The sequence below is a fragment of the Anomaloglossus baeobatrachus genome, chromosome 2 (assembly GCF_048569485.1).
Source record: "Anomaloglossus baeobatrachus isolate aAnoBae1 chromosome 2, aAnoBae1.hap1, whole genome shotgun sequence".
Classification (NCBI taxonomy): Eukaryota; Metazoa; Chordata; class Amphibia; order Anura; family Aromobatidae; genus Anomaloglossus; species Anomaloglossus baeobatrachus.
In genome coordinates, this window is record NC_134354.1 from 275153395 (window position 1) to 275172013 (window position 18619).

The window sequence follows — 18619 nt, forward strand, 5'->3', positions numbered from 1 at the left end:
GCGCCCTGCCTCCTGCTCCTGCTAGTGTGCCTGGCATGTACACAGTGCTGAGGAGCGCGGCGGGGATAGCTATTACAGCGGCCCACTACACCGTGCCCAAGGCCCCTGCTTGTAGGAGAGGGCAGCTGCCCCCGCCCCTCGCTGGGTACGCACATGACGGCCGCAGCACATAACAGGGAGCTCATTGGCACACCTCTGACCCTGGAAGTGCAAGCGCTGGTACTTCCGGGGTCAATCAGCGTCCTAGGCCCGCAGTTCATTTTTGTTTAAGACGCAGATACAAATAAATAGCGGTGCACCTCGCCCCCCCGAAAACACAGCTGATTTATTAGACTGTCTTTACGGAGGGGGAGAGTGTGTGAAGAAAAAAAAATGCTAACAGGTGCCTAGTGGCAAGTATGGCCCTGGTGGTGGGGGCCCCCTTAGAAGCTCTTTTGGTGGGGCTGAAGCCCCGCCTGCCCCGCCTATAATCCGGCCCTGGGTCAGTGTTGGTTCTTCAGCTGTCAATAAAGCTAGACCACCTCACCTCTGCAATCTACACTACCTCTCAATTTTTGCTACCACATTTTAAGTGTCCAATCTTGTCGCTAACAAAATGAGTGGCAAAAGGACAGATGCTGGTGGAAAGGGGAACAGGTGTGTTGGAAAAGGAAAAAAGTTTGTGTCGGTGGGAAAGGTACATTAACATCTGCTGAAGATAGGCCATCTTCCAGCAAAAGTAAGATGTCTACTACTTTCCGTGGACAATCCGATGTGCTCCCTTTTTTACGGAACAAAACAACTGGAACAAAGGTAGACGATGCACAAAAAAAACCACATGGTTGAATGGATCTCAAGTGCTGTCATCCCAATCGCACTTGCTTTCTCCCAGCTCTCAAGTTTCCACCCGCCCTGCAGAGTATGGTGTAACAGAGATGGCTGAGTCTGCAGACCTGTTCAGTCACACTGTAGGCTGGGAATCAGAGGTCTGCTCCCAAGCTACAGTGAGTGCAGACCAGGAAATGATCTGCAGTGATGCCCAGAAGCTTTGTGAGTCATATTCAGGCTCTGATGACCAAGTTTCTGAGCATAATGTAGACCCTCATTCCCAAACTGTAACACCTGTTGGTGGAGACAATGAGGAACATAGTGATGACGATGAGACACAGATACCAAATTGGGATGACAACTTAGCTATTCAGTCAGGGCAGGAAGAGGTTAGGTCTGAGGGCGAGGGGAGTGCAAACACAACGCTTGATGATGAAGTTCTAGATCCCACATACTGTCAACCCTCAGTCGGGCACTCGAGGAGGTCACCAGAAGCGGTGGAGGAGGATGCAACTGACGATGAAGTTACCTTGCGCGTTCCTGGACAGATTCGGAGTACTAGAAGCACGTCTACAAGTGCCTCACCAGCCACCACTCTGCCTCTGAGCACAAGTCAGGGTGGCTCTGCAGGTCGCATGTCCTCTAAGCGTTGCTAGCCTGGTCCTTTTTTGACCTTGCAAAGGATCTCCCAAATCATGTGATCTGTAAAATTTGTCGGCAATCTATAAGTAGAGGCCAAAAACCTCACCAGTTTGACAACTTCTTCCATGAATCGTCACATGAATAACAAGCATAAGTCCCAGTGGGAAGATCACCGTGCTGCAATGCGGCCTAGCGGAGCGGGCCATCCACCGCCTGCCCCTTCCAGTGCATGCGCGCGCTCTTCATCTTCTATGACTGTGGGGACAGCTGTCAGACCTGTTCTTCCACGCAGACCTTCCACCACTTTAACCACAACAGGCAGTTTGCTTGGTAGGTCGTCAATTGGTTTGGAAGGGGAAACAAGTGCTGGTGTACAGCTCTCTCTGAGACATCGAGAGCACCAACTTTGGATGAAGGCAACATCATGTCTCCGCCTGCACTTTCCTCACAGACTAGCAGTTTTGCAGGGACACCCTACTCACATTTAGTCATAGAAAAATCCCCAATTGTGAAAATATTAAATTTTATTCAAATAGAAAATTACCACCAATATGTGCACTTAGATATACAAATCAATTGTCTTACGCCAATTAGATGGCAACCCCTGATCTTGAATATCAAGACCAGGGTTTACAAATAACCAAAAAAGACAAATTGATACAATTTAAAATGCATAACCATGATGTTGGTTCACAGCAGGACACATTGCAATAACCAAACTTAACTTGGTGTCTCCTAATGGAACTATGTTGGCACAGCGTGCTTATCTGTAGTCCCAATCAAAGATTTTCATCCAGGAGTATCCATATGACGTTTGGAAAGTTAGTCCTTAAGCAGGTATAGTGAACCGCCAGCTATATAATAATCAAGACGTCTCCACCTCGACGCGTTTCCCCACGCTAGGACACGTGGTTCATCAGGAGGCTGGGAAAATAGGTACGATCTTATCAGCTTTATGACAAACATACATAGACCACCAAACATAGATTTAACAGCACATGTACAAGGTAAAAGATGACAACAGCAATAGATAAATAACTCACTTGTCAGATAATATAGTTTCAGGTATGCAGGTCCATGGCGCCAGATAGCAGATCAGCAGCATAGCAGTAAACACTGTCTTGATAGCATGCTCCCGTCCTCCAGGCGTCATGGAGCTGCATACAATCCACCACCTTAAATAGCCCTCTCCTGATTTAGACAGCTGTGGGGAATCCCTGACTTCCCCCACACAGCGTCACTGCAGCAGCAACTGCGCAGGCGCTGGCCCATATCACCACTGCGCATGTCCGGGCAGTATGACACGGAGGAAGAAAGCCTCCTCTCCTCGCATCGAGCAGGGCCCTCCTCCCCATGAGCTCACGCGGTCACATGATCGGAGGTAAATACCCGCCCAGCAAGGAAGGTCTCACACTGCCCGGTAACGCCCATCTCATGACTCATAAGGTCACATGATCGGAGATAAGTGCCCGCCCAGCAAGGAAGCTCTTACACTGCACGGAAACGCCCATTCTCATGACTCATAAGGTCACATGATCGGAGATATCGGACGTCACCGCAATAAGAGATTCAATCTGCCATTACTTTAGAAATAATAAAAGCAATTGTACAGCAGTCATAATCGCCCCCAATTAGGTGCACAGCAGCCACAATAGATTCAGTGAGACCATAGCCATGGACCTGCATACCTGAAACTATATTATCTGACAAGTGAGTTATTTATCTATTGCTGTTGTCATCTTTTACCTTGTACATGTGCTGTTAAATCTATGTTTGGTGGTCTATGTATGTTTGTCATAAAGCTGATAAGATCGTACCTATTTTCCCAGCCTCCTGATGAACCACGTGTCCTAGCGTGGGGAAACGCGTCGAGGTGGAGACGTCTTGATTATTATATAGCTGGCGGTTCACTATACCTGCTTAAGGACTAACTTTCCAAACGTCATATGGATACTCCTGGATGAAAATCTTTGATTGGGACTACAGATAAGCACGCTGTGCCAACATAGTTCCATTAGGAGACACCAAGTTAAGTTTGGTTATTGCAATGTGTCCTGCTGTGAACCAACATCATGGTTATGCATTTTAAATTGTATCAATTTGTCTTTTTTGGTTATTTGTAAACCCTGGTCTTGATATTCAAGATCAGGGGTTGCCATCTAATTGGCGTAAGACAATTGATTTGTATATCTAAGTGCACATATTGGTGGTAATTTTCTATTTGAATAAAATTTAATATTTTCACAATTGGGGATTTTTCTATGACTAAATCAGAGTAATATCCCCTGGACCTTTAGAGGTAATATTTGAACCTAATACGTAATTCCCTGGCATGGCGGGTTTTCTTACGGGGCCCATTAATACCTCAGGTTGGGTGGAGGAGGCAAATCAGGTGTTTTCCACTAATGAACCTTATATAGGGAGTAGTGGAATTAACCTAAAAGAATCTTTTAAGGAACTGTTGGCCAATTATAAAAATAATATTCGGTCCTGGTGGGAAATAAAGGGACTCGAAAATTATATCAAGCATCAAATAGTGCCAAGAGGCTTGAGAATTAATATCGTTCCATCTCCAAGAACATCGTCTGAACAATTTCTTGGTCTCTGGCGGAAGGAGTCTATTGCTTCCTCCTTGAGGTTGATGAATTTGTTACTTGAGGAAGAGAAAAAAATCTTTGCAGAGTCTACAGGGGTGTTGAATACGGGAATAGATAATATTTTGCGTCTCAAAAGCGACCCCGACTTTGCTAGACGCGAAAATCTGTTACAGACGTCTGTTGAGCGCTTTCAGAGTAATTTAAAAGAAAGAAAGCACTCACAGTTTGTACGAGATCTTGCAGAATTTAAGGAAGATAAGGCTTATCTACCCCAATATACTAATAGACAACAATCTGCGGTATCTTCATCAGATATAGACACCTCCGACTCAGAAAGACCTAGAACAACTGGTAGTATTCCTACAGAGGCCACTGGGCGTGTACCACATACATGGATCCCCCCAAAAAAACAGCGAAAGAGGAGAGGGGGACACTTTGGGCATCAGGGATCATCGCTTTTTTCATCTTCTGGTCCCTCTGGGTCTTTTTTGGAGCAGAGACAAACAGGGGGAGTGTATCCACTTACGAGGGCACATCAGGCCAGGGGAGGATTTTGAATTTATCTGACTATGCACTTACTGACCTTGACTATGCGGTTCTGTCTAAGGGACTTAATTTCATACCCTCGAATCATTTTGATTGTTTTGGTTGGATCAGAGATCTTGAATTGTTTGGGAGAAGATTGAGATGGAAATTGTTCTTTGAACACAATAGCCAGGAACAACGTAGGGCTCTTGGTATTGCAGAGGAGGATTATGAATGTTTCCAAACCTTGACGGATTTGTTGAAGGATAGCTCAAAAAAGAGAGGGGAGGGACCTTTTACTACTTTAAAAAGACCGAGTAAAAGATCCCCCCCAATACAGAGTTGTACTAGTGTAGATATCTTTTTGAAATTGGTGCAAGACGATCTTGTAAAGATTCCGCAAGGATTTCAAGGCCATTATGATTATAATCATAATCTGACTAAAGAAGAATTGAAGGCCTTGGATTCTCTATCTAAAAATACCAATTTGGTTATCAAAAAATCCGACAAGGGGGGGAACCTTGTTATTCTGAACCATTCTAGATATTTGAGTATGTGCCAGGCCCTTCTCTGTGATCGGAACACTTATGAACAGATTCCCTCTGATCCAACCAAAATATTTACTGATATTCTTGTGTCTATTTTGGAGTGTGCTAAGCAAAATAATTTGATATCATCCAATGAACTGGAATTTTTGACTCCTCAATTTCCTGTTATACCTGTTTTTTACGCCCTACCAAAGGTGCATAAGGGCCTAGACCCTTTAAAAGGCAGACCAATTGTAGCAGGCATTGATTCATTGTCTCAGAATGTCGGTATATATATTGATAGGGTACTTAGGCCCTTTGTTACATCTTTACCCTCGTATGTACGAGATACCCCGCACCTACTTCAGATCTTGGAGGACATCAGTGTGGGGCCAGATACAATTCTGGCCTCCATTGATGTCGAGGCGTTGTACAGTTCTATTCCCCATGATTTAGGGATCCAGGCAGTTAATTTCTTTTTGAAGACAAGATCCATTGAGTGTATGAGGCACAATGCTCTTATTATAGAGCTGTTGTCTTTCACCCTCCGCCATAATTATTTTTTGTTTAACACCAAGTACTTCCACCAGCTCAGGGGTACTGCAATGGGGAGCCCTTGTGCCCCCAGTTATGCAAATTTATTCCTGGGCTGGTGGGAGGAAACGGTGGTTTTTGGGGGGGAGGATGGGGAATTTCATCAATGTATCGGACTATGGGTCCGGTACATTGATGATATCCTCATCCTCTGGACTGGATCAGCTTATGATTTTGAGCTTTTTGTTGGGTCTCTTAATAAGAATGCTTTGGGGTTAAGGTTTACCTATACCTGTGATCAGAACTGTATCACCTTCCTTGATCTGACTATATCGAAGGATGAAAATGGCAAGATACAGACTGCTACCTATAGGAAACCGACGGCAACTAATTCCCTGCTAAAATGGGAGAGTCACCATCCCCTTCCCCTTAGGAGAGGGATTCCCAAAGGGCAGTTTCTGCGTATTCGCAGGAACTGCTCTAGGGAATCTGATTTTAGGGTGCAGGCGTCGGACATGTTTGGGAGGTTTCTGGATAGAGGATACCCTAGACAGGTGTTGCAGCAATCCTATGCCTTTGCTAAAAACACTAATAGACACTCTTTGATGAGACCACGAAATAGAAAAGAGGATGAGAACATCTTACGCATTATCGGTACTTACGATCTTCAGGCCGAACGTGTCTTTGGAGTAATCAAAAAACACTGGGGGGTGCTAAGGGCGGACCCTGGTCTGGCCAAGTTTATCCCCAAGACCCCATGTATCACCTATAGGAGAGGTCGGTCTATAGGGGATAAACTTGTACACAGTATGTATCAGGGGCCACGCCCAGAAGGCACCTGGCTAGATAGACAGGTGGTAGGTATGTATCGATGCGGGAACTGCAGTTTCTGCGAATCGATGGAACGCTGCAAGATTGTGATAAGCTCAGCTAATGGGAAGGTTTTCTATTTACGGGATTTCTTTAACTGTAAGACAACGGGTGTTGTGTATAGGGCCACCTGCACGTGTCCTTTTGACTACGTGGGGAAAACCGTGCGGGAGCTTCGGAGACGTGTGGGAGAGCACCTGTCGGACATACGAAATAAACGCGATACACCGATTGCTCGACACATGAATGGTGTGCACCAAGGTGACACAAAACTTGTGTGTTTCTCAGCATTGGAGCTCGTCAAACATAGTCCGAGGGGTGGTGATTTCGACAGAGTGCTGTTACAAAGGGAATCGGCTTGGATTTTCAGACTAGGATCACTTACTCCGGGGGGGCTCAATGAGCAGCTCTCCTTTAATTGTTTCCTCCCCACATAATGTGCAAAAAGCTTGAGAGGTCCCTGTAGTTTAGACAATAGGTGCCATGTTTCTGGGAGCCTGTATCCCCTTTTGGGGACTATCCATATTTATGGAACTATCTGAAGTATCTTTTCTCAAGTGTCGTGTAGTTTCTGATAATCTGAGTCAATGAATTGATCTGGTTTAAAATACTATGGTATATGGCTTTCTGCCAATATTGGACCTATTAACTATATTCCTATGGTGTGTACTCTGTCAGTATGGACCGGGACCGACTATATGCGAATGACATAGTATAATGGTCAGATATATGTATTGTGTAATGAACTTTGCCATATGATCAAATTGCCCTGTTTTATGCTGCCTTTTTAAGGCCCTTATGTCATCTTGGATGCTATGGTCTCACTGAATCTATTGTGGCTGCTGTGCACCTAATTGGGGGCGATTATGACTGCTGTACAATTGCTTTTATTATTTCTAAAGTAATGGCAGATTGAATCTCTTATTGCGGTGACGTCCGATATCTCCGATCATGTGACCTTATGAGTCATGAGAATGGGCGTTTCCGTGCAGTGTAAGAGCTTCCTTGCTGGGCGGGCACTTATCTCCGATCATGTGACCTTATGAGTCATGAGATGGGCGTTACCGGGCAGTGTGAGAGCTTCCTTGCTGGGCGGGTATTTACCTCCGATCATGTGACCGCGTGAGCTCATGGGGAGGAGGGCCCTGCTCGATGCGAGGAGAGGAGGCTTTCTTCCTCCGTGTCATACTGCCCGGACATGCGCAGTGGTGATATGGGCCAGCGCCTGCGCAGTTGCTGCTGCAGTGACGCTGTGTGGGGGAAGTCAGGGATTCCCCACAGCTGTCTAAATCAGGAGAGGGCTATTTAAGGTGGTGGATTGTATGCAGCTCCATGACGCCTGGAGGACGGGAGCATGCTATCAAGACAGTGTTTACTGCTATGCTGCTGATCTGCTATCTGGCGCCATGGACCTGCATACCTGAAACTATATTATCTGACAAGTGAGTTATTTATCTATTGCTGTTGTCATCTTTTACCTTGTACATGTGCTGTTAAATCTATGTTTGGTGGTCTATGTATGTTTGTCATAAAGCTGATAAGATCGTACCTATTTTCCCAGCCTCCTGATGAACCACGTGTCCTAGCGTGGGGAAACGCGTCGAGGTGGAGACGTCTTGATTATTATATAGCTGGCGGTTCACTATACCTGCTTAAGGACTAACTTTCCAAACGTCATATGGATACTCCTGGATGAAAATCTTTGATTGGGACTACAGATAAGCACGCTGTGCCAACATAGTTCCATTAGGAGACACCAAGTTAAGTTTGGTTATTGCAATGTGTCCTGCTGTGAACCAACATCATGGTTATGCATTTTAAATTGTATCAATTTGTCTTTTTTGGTTATTTGTAAACCCTGGTCTTGATATTCAAGATCAGGAGTTGCCATCTAATTGGCGTAAGACAATTGATTTGTATATCTAAGTGCACATATTGGTGGTAATTTTCTATTTGAATAAAATTTAATATTTTCACAATTGGGGATTTTTCTATGACTAAATCAGAGTAATATCCCCTGGACCTTTAGAGGTAATATTTAAACCTGACACCCTACTCACCACCGGCTCCACACAGCAGCCAGATCTCTGTCCCTCAGATGTGGAGAAATAAAAGGCCATTTCCTCCGAGCCATGACAAAGCTAAGAGGTTGACTTTATCCCTCTGTAAGCTCTTGGCTACGGAAATGCTGCCTTTCCGCCTGGTGAACACAGAGTATTTTCGAGACCTTATGTCCGTCGCAGTGCCTCAGTACCAGATGCCCAGTCTCCACTACTTCTCCAAGAAAGGTGTGCCTGCGCTACACCAGCATGTCGCACACAACATCACCGCTTCATTGAGAAACTCTGTGTGACAGGGTGCATTTCACTACCGATACTTGGACAAGTAAGCATGGACAGGGGCGTTACATGTCGCTGACTGGGCACTGGGTAACTATGGTGATAGATGGAGAAGGGTCTGCTGAACAAGTCTTGCCGTCTTCACGACTTGTGCGTCAATACTCTGTATTTCGAAGTTCCTCCACTGCTTCTGCCTCATCAACCTCGTCTGGGTCCTCCACCTCCGCCCCAAGCCTGCCTGGTCAGGCAACCCGCGTTGCAACTGTGCACAAGGAATCCTGCACACCTCCTTACTATGCTGGCAGCAGAGCTCAAGGGCATCAGGCGGTCTTTAGCTTGAAATGTCTTGGAAATAAGAGTCACACAGCGGATGAGTTGTGGTCAGCTCTGCGGTCCGAGTTTCGTAAATGGTTGTCTCCACTCAACCTGCAGCCAGGGAAGGCCGTGTGCGACAATGCTGCAAACCTGGGTGCGGCTCTTCGCCGGGGCAACGTGACACACGTGCCTTGTATGGCTCACGTGTTGAACCTTGTTGTTCAGCAATTTTTAACCCACTATCCCGGCCTAGATGGGCTTCTGCACAGGGTATGGTCACTCTCTGCTCACTTCCGCCATTCAACCGCCGCAGCTGACCGACTTGCATCTCTCCAGAAGTCTTTCGGCCTGCCGCTTCATTGCCTGAAATGCAATGTGGCGACACGCTGGAATTCCACTCTCCACATGTTACAGCGACTGTGGCAGCACCGCCGAGCCCTGATGCAATACGTTATGACGTATAGCCTAGGCCAACAAGATGCAGAGGTGGGGCAGATCACGCTGATGGAGTGGTCTCAGATCAAGGACCTATGCACCCTTCTGCACAGTTTCGATATGGCGACGAATATGTTTAGCGCTAATCAACCTGTCCAGTTTGCAACTGTGGCACAAGTGATGCCACTTAAGTGGTGTCTGTGGGGCACAATTTTTGGGAAAAAAGGGAAGCTCTGCTTGGAGTCTCCTTGCTGTGTTTTACATGATTTTAGAAGGGCATGCCATGCCTATATCTGTGTCTCCTCCTCTTTTTCCTCGTCCAGCTGGTTAGTTTTCACATGGGTATTTGTCCTTGTCACTTTCCCATGTGTTTGTGTTGTCTTGGGAGTTGTTTGTCACCTTTTGGACACCTTTGAGGGTGTTTTCCAGGTGTTTTTAGGTGTATGTTATTGCCTCCCATTGTTTTCAATGGGGTTCGAGAGGTTCGTCGAACGGTTCGCCGAACCGAACTCTAACGTGGCCTCCATTCGACAAACAGAACCGAACTCGAGGTTCGCTCATCTCTAATAACGAGACTTGATCATCGGATTCGCCCAGGCAAGCGCTTGTGAGGTCAGCAGCATAATTATACACAACACCTTGGATCTATCAGTAGGAAAGCGGTCAGCATGTACATCAAAATATAACAGACATTGATTCACAAATCTGCGAAATTTGTCACGATTACCATTAAATTTGAACAGCGGCAACTTGGGTAGTCCAACTGGTGGCAGAGACCCAGATGAAGATGCTATTGTGTCACCATTTGCTTATTAATGTCCCAAAAAAGCCTATCCGGTCCGGAACTCTAAGCCAGCCAGTTTGTTTTCCTGGGCCGCCATTCGTGCACTCAGGTCCTGTAAAGTTTGTACAAACACTTGCCCATTGTGTTCAATGGCTCCAAGTTTGCTCTACAGATCTTGCATATCTTTCTGCAGAGACCTAATCATGGAGAACACCTGCTCTAATTTAGGTTCAGTAGTCATTGCTCCCGCAGACTGCTTAAATGGCTTGAGTATCCTGTAACAATTATAATGGATTACTCAGGAATCTGTTTGCATGGAGCAATGACACAAATGAACACAGTTTATAGGTGATAAAGTTTATATTGATTGCTCTAAGTGAGAGAAACAAAATTAAAATTTTGTAGTTGTGATACTTTTTAATGGCTAACTAAAAATATTTATTTTATTATTTTTAGTTAGACATTAAAAGGTATTACAACTACAAAATTTTAATTTTGTTTCTCTCACTGAGAGCAATCAATCATTTTTCAACTGGCTAACATGGTACCAAACCCTTTTTCTTTTAACTAAAAGTTTATATTGTAACACACGTGAGAAACAAGCAAGTGCAAAAAACAAGTAGCAGAGCAATATGCAAGTGTCCAAAAAAAACAAGTAGCAGAGCAATCTGGCTTACGTGAAAGCAAGGCGGGTCAGGCAAGAACCGCAGCAGGGGCTAGGCATCAGAAGCAGGAATCAGCAGGAGGGCAGACGTTGGCAGAACAGAACCTCTGATGAGCAGCAACAGGCGAGTCACACAGATTTTGCTGGGGGTAGATGGAGAAACTTGAGACACCACTATGAGGAGGAAACCAGGCAGAATACACAAGCAGAGGTCTGGAGGCTGGACTGGAATTATAAAGGCAAGAGGACAGAGAACACATGGAGAAGACTGAAGCAGGGGACACCATCTTGGAAAAGGGCAAAAAACCCAAACAGGATAGACAGAAAAACCAGAGTCCTGACACCGGGAGGGCAGAAGCGGCGGGAGACAGAGTCTGCAGGACGCGTAGCTAGACCTGTAAGTATAATGACAATGTTTATTATTAACGATATTCTTTATTTTACAGCCCCCCTGCCCCATCCCATAACCTTAAAGTCTAAGTTCAGCATTTGGACGCAAATTTGCGTTGTCTCAGAACCCAAACTCGAACTTTACAAAACATTCGGGCGAGGGGATAGCCCATCAGTAATCAAAATGTCTCTATGGCGTACAAAAAAATGTCCCTTTTGGTGTTTATTTTCTCCCCGTCTTCTATTGAAATGGATCCGATCAAGGTTCAGGCCATTTATGACTGGGTTCAGCCTACTTCTTTGAAATCCCTTCGAAAATGTTTGGGTTTTGCAAATTTCTACCGTAAATTTATAGGCAATTTCTCTAGTATTGTTAAGCCTTTGATGGATATGAGCAAAAAGGGAGCTGGTGTTGAGAACTGGACCCCAGAGGCCATTATGGCCTTCCAGGACCTTAAAATGAGGTTCACTTCTGCCCCAGTCCTGCAGCAACCTGATGTTTCTCTTTCGTTTCAAGTGGAGATACATGCCCCAGAGATTGGAGCAGGAGCTGTTTTGTCTCAAAGAGATCCTATAACTTCCAAACTGAAGCCTTGGGCCTTCTCTCGGAAATTTTTTCCATCTGAACGAAACTATGATATGGGTAATCGGGAATTATTGGCTATGAAGTGTGCTTTTGAAGAATGGAGACAATGGTTGGAGGGGGCTAGACATCAAATTGTGCTCACTGATCATAAGAATCTGACCTACCTTGAATCTGCCAAGAGACTGAATCCTAGGCAGGCCAGGTATGCTTCTCTATTTTTTTACGTGTTTCGATTTTGTGGTCTCTCTTCTACCGGGCACCAAGAATATTAAAGCAGATGCCCTCTCTAGAGTTTTTTTTGCTGATTGTCTTGATGTTGCTAACCCATCTACCATCCTAAATGAAGGTGTGGTCATCTCCACCATTTCGCCCGATTTGAGGTTAGCACTTGAGAGATTTCAGGGGGACAAACCTGAGAGATGTCCTGTGGGGAAACTGTATGTTCCTGAGTAATGGAAGAGTAGAGTTCTGTCCGAGATTCACTGTTCCGTTTTGGCTGGTCATCTATGGATTTTTGGTACTAGGGATCTAGTGAGTAGGTCTTTTTGGTGGCCTTCTTTATCTCGGGATGTCAGGAGTTTTGTGCAATCTTGTGGGGTTTGTTCTAGATCCAAACCTTGTTGTTCACGTTCTAGTGGGTTGTTATTGCCATTGCCTGTACCTAAGAGACCTTGGACTCCTATCGCTATGGATTTTATTTCTCATCTTCCTGTCTCTCAGAGGATGACTGTTATTTGGGTTATTTGTGATAGATTTTCTAAGATGGCCCATTTGGTACCATTGCCTATGTTGCCGTCTTCATCAGAGTTGGTGCACTTTTTTTTCAACAGATGGTTCGTTTACATGGTATTCCTGAGAATATTGTGTCAGACAGAGGAGATCAGTTTGTGTCCAGATATTGGAGAGCATTTTGTTCTAAATTAGGAATTGAGTTGTCTTTCTCTTCTGGGTTTCATCCTCAGACCAATGGTCTGACAGAGAGCAAATCAGACCTTGGAAACCTATGTTAGGTGTTTTGTATCTGCGGATGAGGATGACTGGGTTTAGCATTTGCCATTGGCAGAGTTTGCTCTTAATATGAGGGTTAACTCTGCTACTTTGATGTCTTAGTTTTTCTGAAATATTGGGTTTCATCCCAGGTTTTCTTCAGGGCAGGTTGAGGCTTCGGTCTGTCCAGGAGTTGATTCTGTGGTGGAGAGAAGGCAGCAGATTTGGGGTTAGGTAGTGGATAAATTGTTTCAGTCCCAGGAGAATACCCAAAAGTTTGCCAACCGGCGTAGGACTGTTGGTTCCCAGTTTAAAGTGGGGGACATGGTTTGGTTGTCCTCCAAAAATATTCCTATGAGAGTTTCTTCTAGTAAATTTAAGCCAAGATTTATTGGGCCTTATAAGATTTTGGAGATTATTAATCCCGTATCTTTTCGTTTGGCTCTTCCTGAGTCTTTTAAAATTCACAATGTTTTTCATAAGTCTTTGTTGAAGAAACATATGGAACTAGCAGTTCCCATTGCGGCAACTCCTTATCCTGTTATAGTAGATGGGGATCTAGAGAATGAAGTAGAAAATTTTTTGGATTCCGGCCTTAAGACGTAAGCTTCAGCACCTTGTTAAGTGGAAGAGTTATGATCAGGGGGACAATTCCTGGGTTTTTGCTTCTGACATTCACGCTGACATATTGGTTCATGCTTTTCATCATGCCCATCCTGACAGACCCGCTGGCTCTGGTGAAGGTTCGGTGACCCCTCCTCAAGGGGGGGTACTGTTGTGAATGACATCCGAGTAGGTACTGGTGTGTAGCTCCCACTGGTGGCCAGGAATGGTAATGAAGCTGAGTTTGAATCTGTGATTCAAATAGGTGATGGAATTAATTGGGTATTCAGGAAGTCCTATTGCAGATCAGCCTAGTGTATTTAGGAGAGCATTTTGTGCCTGGCGACTGCCGGTGATAAATGTTTCCTGCCTGCTTCTGAAGATGGCTGGGAGTTTTGACTTCAGTTTTTCCCATTTATTCTGTGCCTGAATCTACTCCTGATAAGTTTACTGTTTCTGTGCTTAATTGCTGGAATTGCACTAAGAGTGCTTCTGCTTATTCCATTTGGTTCTGTGTTTTTACTTGTCTTGTATGTGAGGATCTGTCTCTGCTCTTGTGAGCAGGGCAGTTCCTCCAGCAAGAAAGGGAGCTTGCTCCCTGTTCATGTTTGGAGTATTTGCACTTTAGAATAGTATTTGTTCTGTGATTTTGTTTCTTCCCATTATAATTGCAGTTCTGTTTAAAGTGTCTGGCACAAGAGTACCTGATATAGTGGGGGAGAGACCGTGTGGTCTCAGACCTTTTTTTTTTCTATCAGGGGTTTGGTATTTTTTGCAGGGTTTTTTGTTGGCCGCAATCAGTTATTTGTCCTGTCCTGTTCTATCTAGTAAGTCGGGCCTCATCTTTGCTGATCTATATTTTCCATCTGTGTATTGTGTTTTCTTACATCACTGTTGTTACATGTTAGGGGCTTGCTATTCCTTTGGGGACTGCTCCGAGGCAAGTTAGGATTCCTTATTTCCAATTTGAGGTGTAGCAAGTTTCTCTAGCAGTGACCAGGTGTCTAGGTGTGTTAGGAACATCCCACTATTAGGAAAGACCATAAGGTGCCTATATGTAAGATTTAGGGAGCACTATAACTCTATTACATCTGGCAAAGGTTCCCCTAGGCTAATCGCTCATGTACGGGATCAACATGCAGGCAACCCAAACGTCTTGCACTTCGCGGGCCTCAAGAGGGTCACCCTCCCTCCTAAAGGGGGTGAATTACGCAAACTCTTGTTACAGGCTGAGGCCAAATTGATTATTAACTATGGGGCACAGGGCGCTCTGGGTCTAAATGATCGCTTAGATCTCACGGTATTTTTATGAATCCTTTTTGACTTATCATGTCCGTTTTGAATTGTATTCTTGTATCTGTATTTTGGTATTTTTTATATTGCTCAATTACCCGCTTGTCATATGTATGTACATTCCTTATTGTTTTTATGTGGTTCTGTGACGCTGCCTGTGAACACTCCTACATAAGGCGTGCTGTTTCAGCTCCACATGTGGACCCGTGGAAGCCTAATTGATAGGCGAAACGGCCGTCGTCCTCTTGTAGGAGCCTGCTCACCGGCTGCGTCCAGACTTTTACCTGCACTGATGATTAAATGAGAATTCCTACACAGCGGTTGGTGTGCGGTCAGTTCCTTCTCGTCTCTTAACATATGGACCTTCTCCTGTGACGAGCACCCCCGCTTTGGATTCTATCACTGCTTAACCTCCCTCCGGAATACATGCGGCACCGCAGGTAACACATGCGCTGAATATTGGTGCAGGACCGCCCTCATTCTTGGTATTATCCTGGACTCTTTGCTGCTTTGGGTCCCCTTGCACATTGTTGTTTCGCTGTTACCCAGCATAATATTGTTTGGCGGTGCATTAGCTACGATATAAGTTCCTGGCATGGAGGTTACTATCAGCTGTAACGATCAGTCACCAGGTGCTTCGGGACTGCAGGCTGGACGAGCTGACGCTGGCTCTTTCTTTGTGGAATGTAATTCCAAGAAGGATACCGAGGTTTTGGGCATTAAAACCCTTGAATACCATATACAGAATCTGGCAGAGAAGGAGGTGCGGTTATTATGGACGGTACAATCTTTACAATCTTACGTGGAATGCGGCCGTGTTCCACGTGGACTTCGTATCATTAAATCACTTTCCCACTTCCAGGATGATAGCGCCTTTACCCAGGAATGGGAAAATATTCAATGTGAGTGTTCCATCAAGTTATTACACTTGGTGTTAAAAAGAATGAGGACAATTCTGCTGCTCTGGTCACGGAGTTGGACACATTGAAACAAGAGACTTGTGCGCGTATGTCTGGTGATGACTGGACAATCTTCTGCCAGAAATTGGATAAAAGGTTGGTAGTTGTACAAACTGACATAAAAAGTAGGAAACGGGAGAAATTCCTAAGAGATAAGTACGATTATGAGAAAGGGCAGGTCTTTTGTTGGACCAAAGATAAGAACAGGGGTTATAGACAGAGACCCTATATTAAGAAGAGAGGCACTGGAAATGCCAACAGGGGATACTGGACCACAGATTCGGAGTCTAGTGGCTCTGAGGACGTGGTTCCAGGTCCTTCTGATGCGACCCCTGCTCCAAGGAAGTCTACCGTCCCTTTAGAAAACGCACCCGACGTGGGGGCAGGAAGGGGTGTAAGAGGCAGGGGTCGCCAAAGGAAAACGGTCTCTTGGAGGAGTTAAACAGTGAACCTGACCCTCAATTGTCTGTCAGTACAATTATCAACCTTTCCTCCCATACCTTATCTTTGGACATGGTTTCTGTTTTGTCTAAAGGCTTCAAGTTTTGTGTGTTCGAAAATTTCGATTTTGCGGACTTTAAAGTTGATCTTTTTAAAGCCATAAGAAAAATACATTTATATAAACATTTTCTATCTGTGCCTAGTGTATCTGATACCATTCCTGAGGGACATATACCATGCACGGTGTTGGATGACCGGTTTGATATAACAGGAGCCTTTGATTCTGATCTTGTTCATGATGCTGCTATTTTGCTCAGTCTAAATGATTCCCTCTCTGAACCAGGTCCGGCTACCAATCCTGTACCTCCAGAGCACGCCAGGTTCACCAAGGGCGTGAAATCGGATTTTTACCCCTCTACTGTGCCGGGCAATTTGGTTGATATGTTTCAGGACTCTGTCCTGAAAGACATTGAAGCACTCACTTATACAAACCCCACTCCTAACTTGAGTCGAGGGGAACTTTCTGCCATTCACATTATGCGGGGTTGGGAGGACACGATTTTCCGGGAGGCTGACAAGGGGGGAAACATTGTCCTCCTAACCCACAAGTATTATGTCCAAGAATGTTTGAGACAGTTGGCTGATAGAACTACCTACATTCCCCTTCCCTCTAATCCGATTCAAGGCTTCAAGAAGACGTTGGTGCGGTTGTTGAGCGGCTATGTGGCGCAAGGCTTTCTCTCTGACACGCAGGCTGACAAACTAATTCCCCTCTATCCATCTAAACCCTGCTGGTATTGTATTCCTAAGATACACAAGGATAGGGATAACCCACCGGGTCGTCCGATAGTGGCTGGGATTGGTTCCCTCAGTGAGCCACTGTCGCACTACCTAGATTGGTTACTTAGACCAATGTTATGTCATATCCCTTCCTATGTAAAGGACACTGGAGATTTTTTAACACTCCTTGGGGGCATAACTTGGCAGCAGGGTTTCAAGCTTTCAAGCTGACGTCTTTTGACGTAGAGAGCCTGTATACTCGCATACCCCAGAGGCTGGGGGTTCAAACCGATATGGTGGCACAGTGTGGTAAGAGTGATCTTTTTTGCAATTTTGTGGGAGAAGCTTTAGAATTCGTTCTTTCTAAGAATGCCTTTATGTTTTTGGACCAATGGTACTTGCAGTGCGGGGGTACCGCTATGGGTACCCCTCTCTCATGTGCCATGGCCAATACATTTTTGGGCTCCTTCGAATGCGAATATGTGTTTTCTGACTCCAATCCTTTTTTGAAGCACATTCGCTACTATTTGAGGTATGTGGACGACATCTTCATTGTATGGGACGGTATGGAAGCTTTATTTAATAGTTTTGTTTTCCATCTTAACACCGTCAATACAATGAATATGTCTTTCACTTCCTCTTATGGTGGCGATGTCCTCAACTTTCTTGATGTTGAGGTCTCTATTGTTGATGGTGGGGTCCACACCCGTTTGATCAGAAAACCCACGGCCTCTAACTCGCTCCTACACTATCAGAGTGCTCACCCGCTATATACAAAAACGGCTTTACCCTATAGCCAATTTTTGCGAGTACGCAGGTGTAATGATACTGGCGATTCATTTTTCCAACAAGCGTCTGATCTTAAAAGTAGACTGCAGCAGAGGGGTTATCCCAGTGGTCTGGTTGATACTGCGTTTGAGAGAGTTATTGCTGATCGCCCCAGACCTGTTCGTAACAACCGCGCCAATGTTAACAGGGGCAGTCCTGGGAGGTTTATCTTTAGTTTTAAATTCGGACCCTTGGATGGGATAATAAGGAGGACTTTGCGGAAGCACTGGCACATCTTGGAGAAGGACTCTGATTTGTCTGAAATGACCGGTTCCAACCCCTTGGTCACCTTTAGACGATGCAACAACCTGCGGGACATGCTGGTTAAGAATAGATTGAGTACTCCCACTACTTACTTGGCTTGATAAATGTTGCCCGCCAGGAAATTTTCGATGCGGGAACTGCAGGTTTTGTACTCTCCATCTTACTGGATGTTCCGTGCAGGTTGGTTCGCATGTACACAAGGTGCACCAATTTATCTCTTGCAAAACCAAGTTTGTGGTTTATGTAGTTCTTTGTGTTTGCGGCAGATTCTATATAGGAAAGACCATAAGGTGCCTATATGTAAGATTTAGGGAGCACTATAACTCTGTTACATCTGGCAAAGGTTCCCCTAGGCTAATCGCTCATGTACGGGATCAACATGCAGGCAACCCAAACGTCTTGTGCTTCGCGGGCCTCAAGAGGGTCACCCTCCCTCCTAAAGGGGGTGA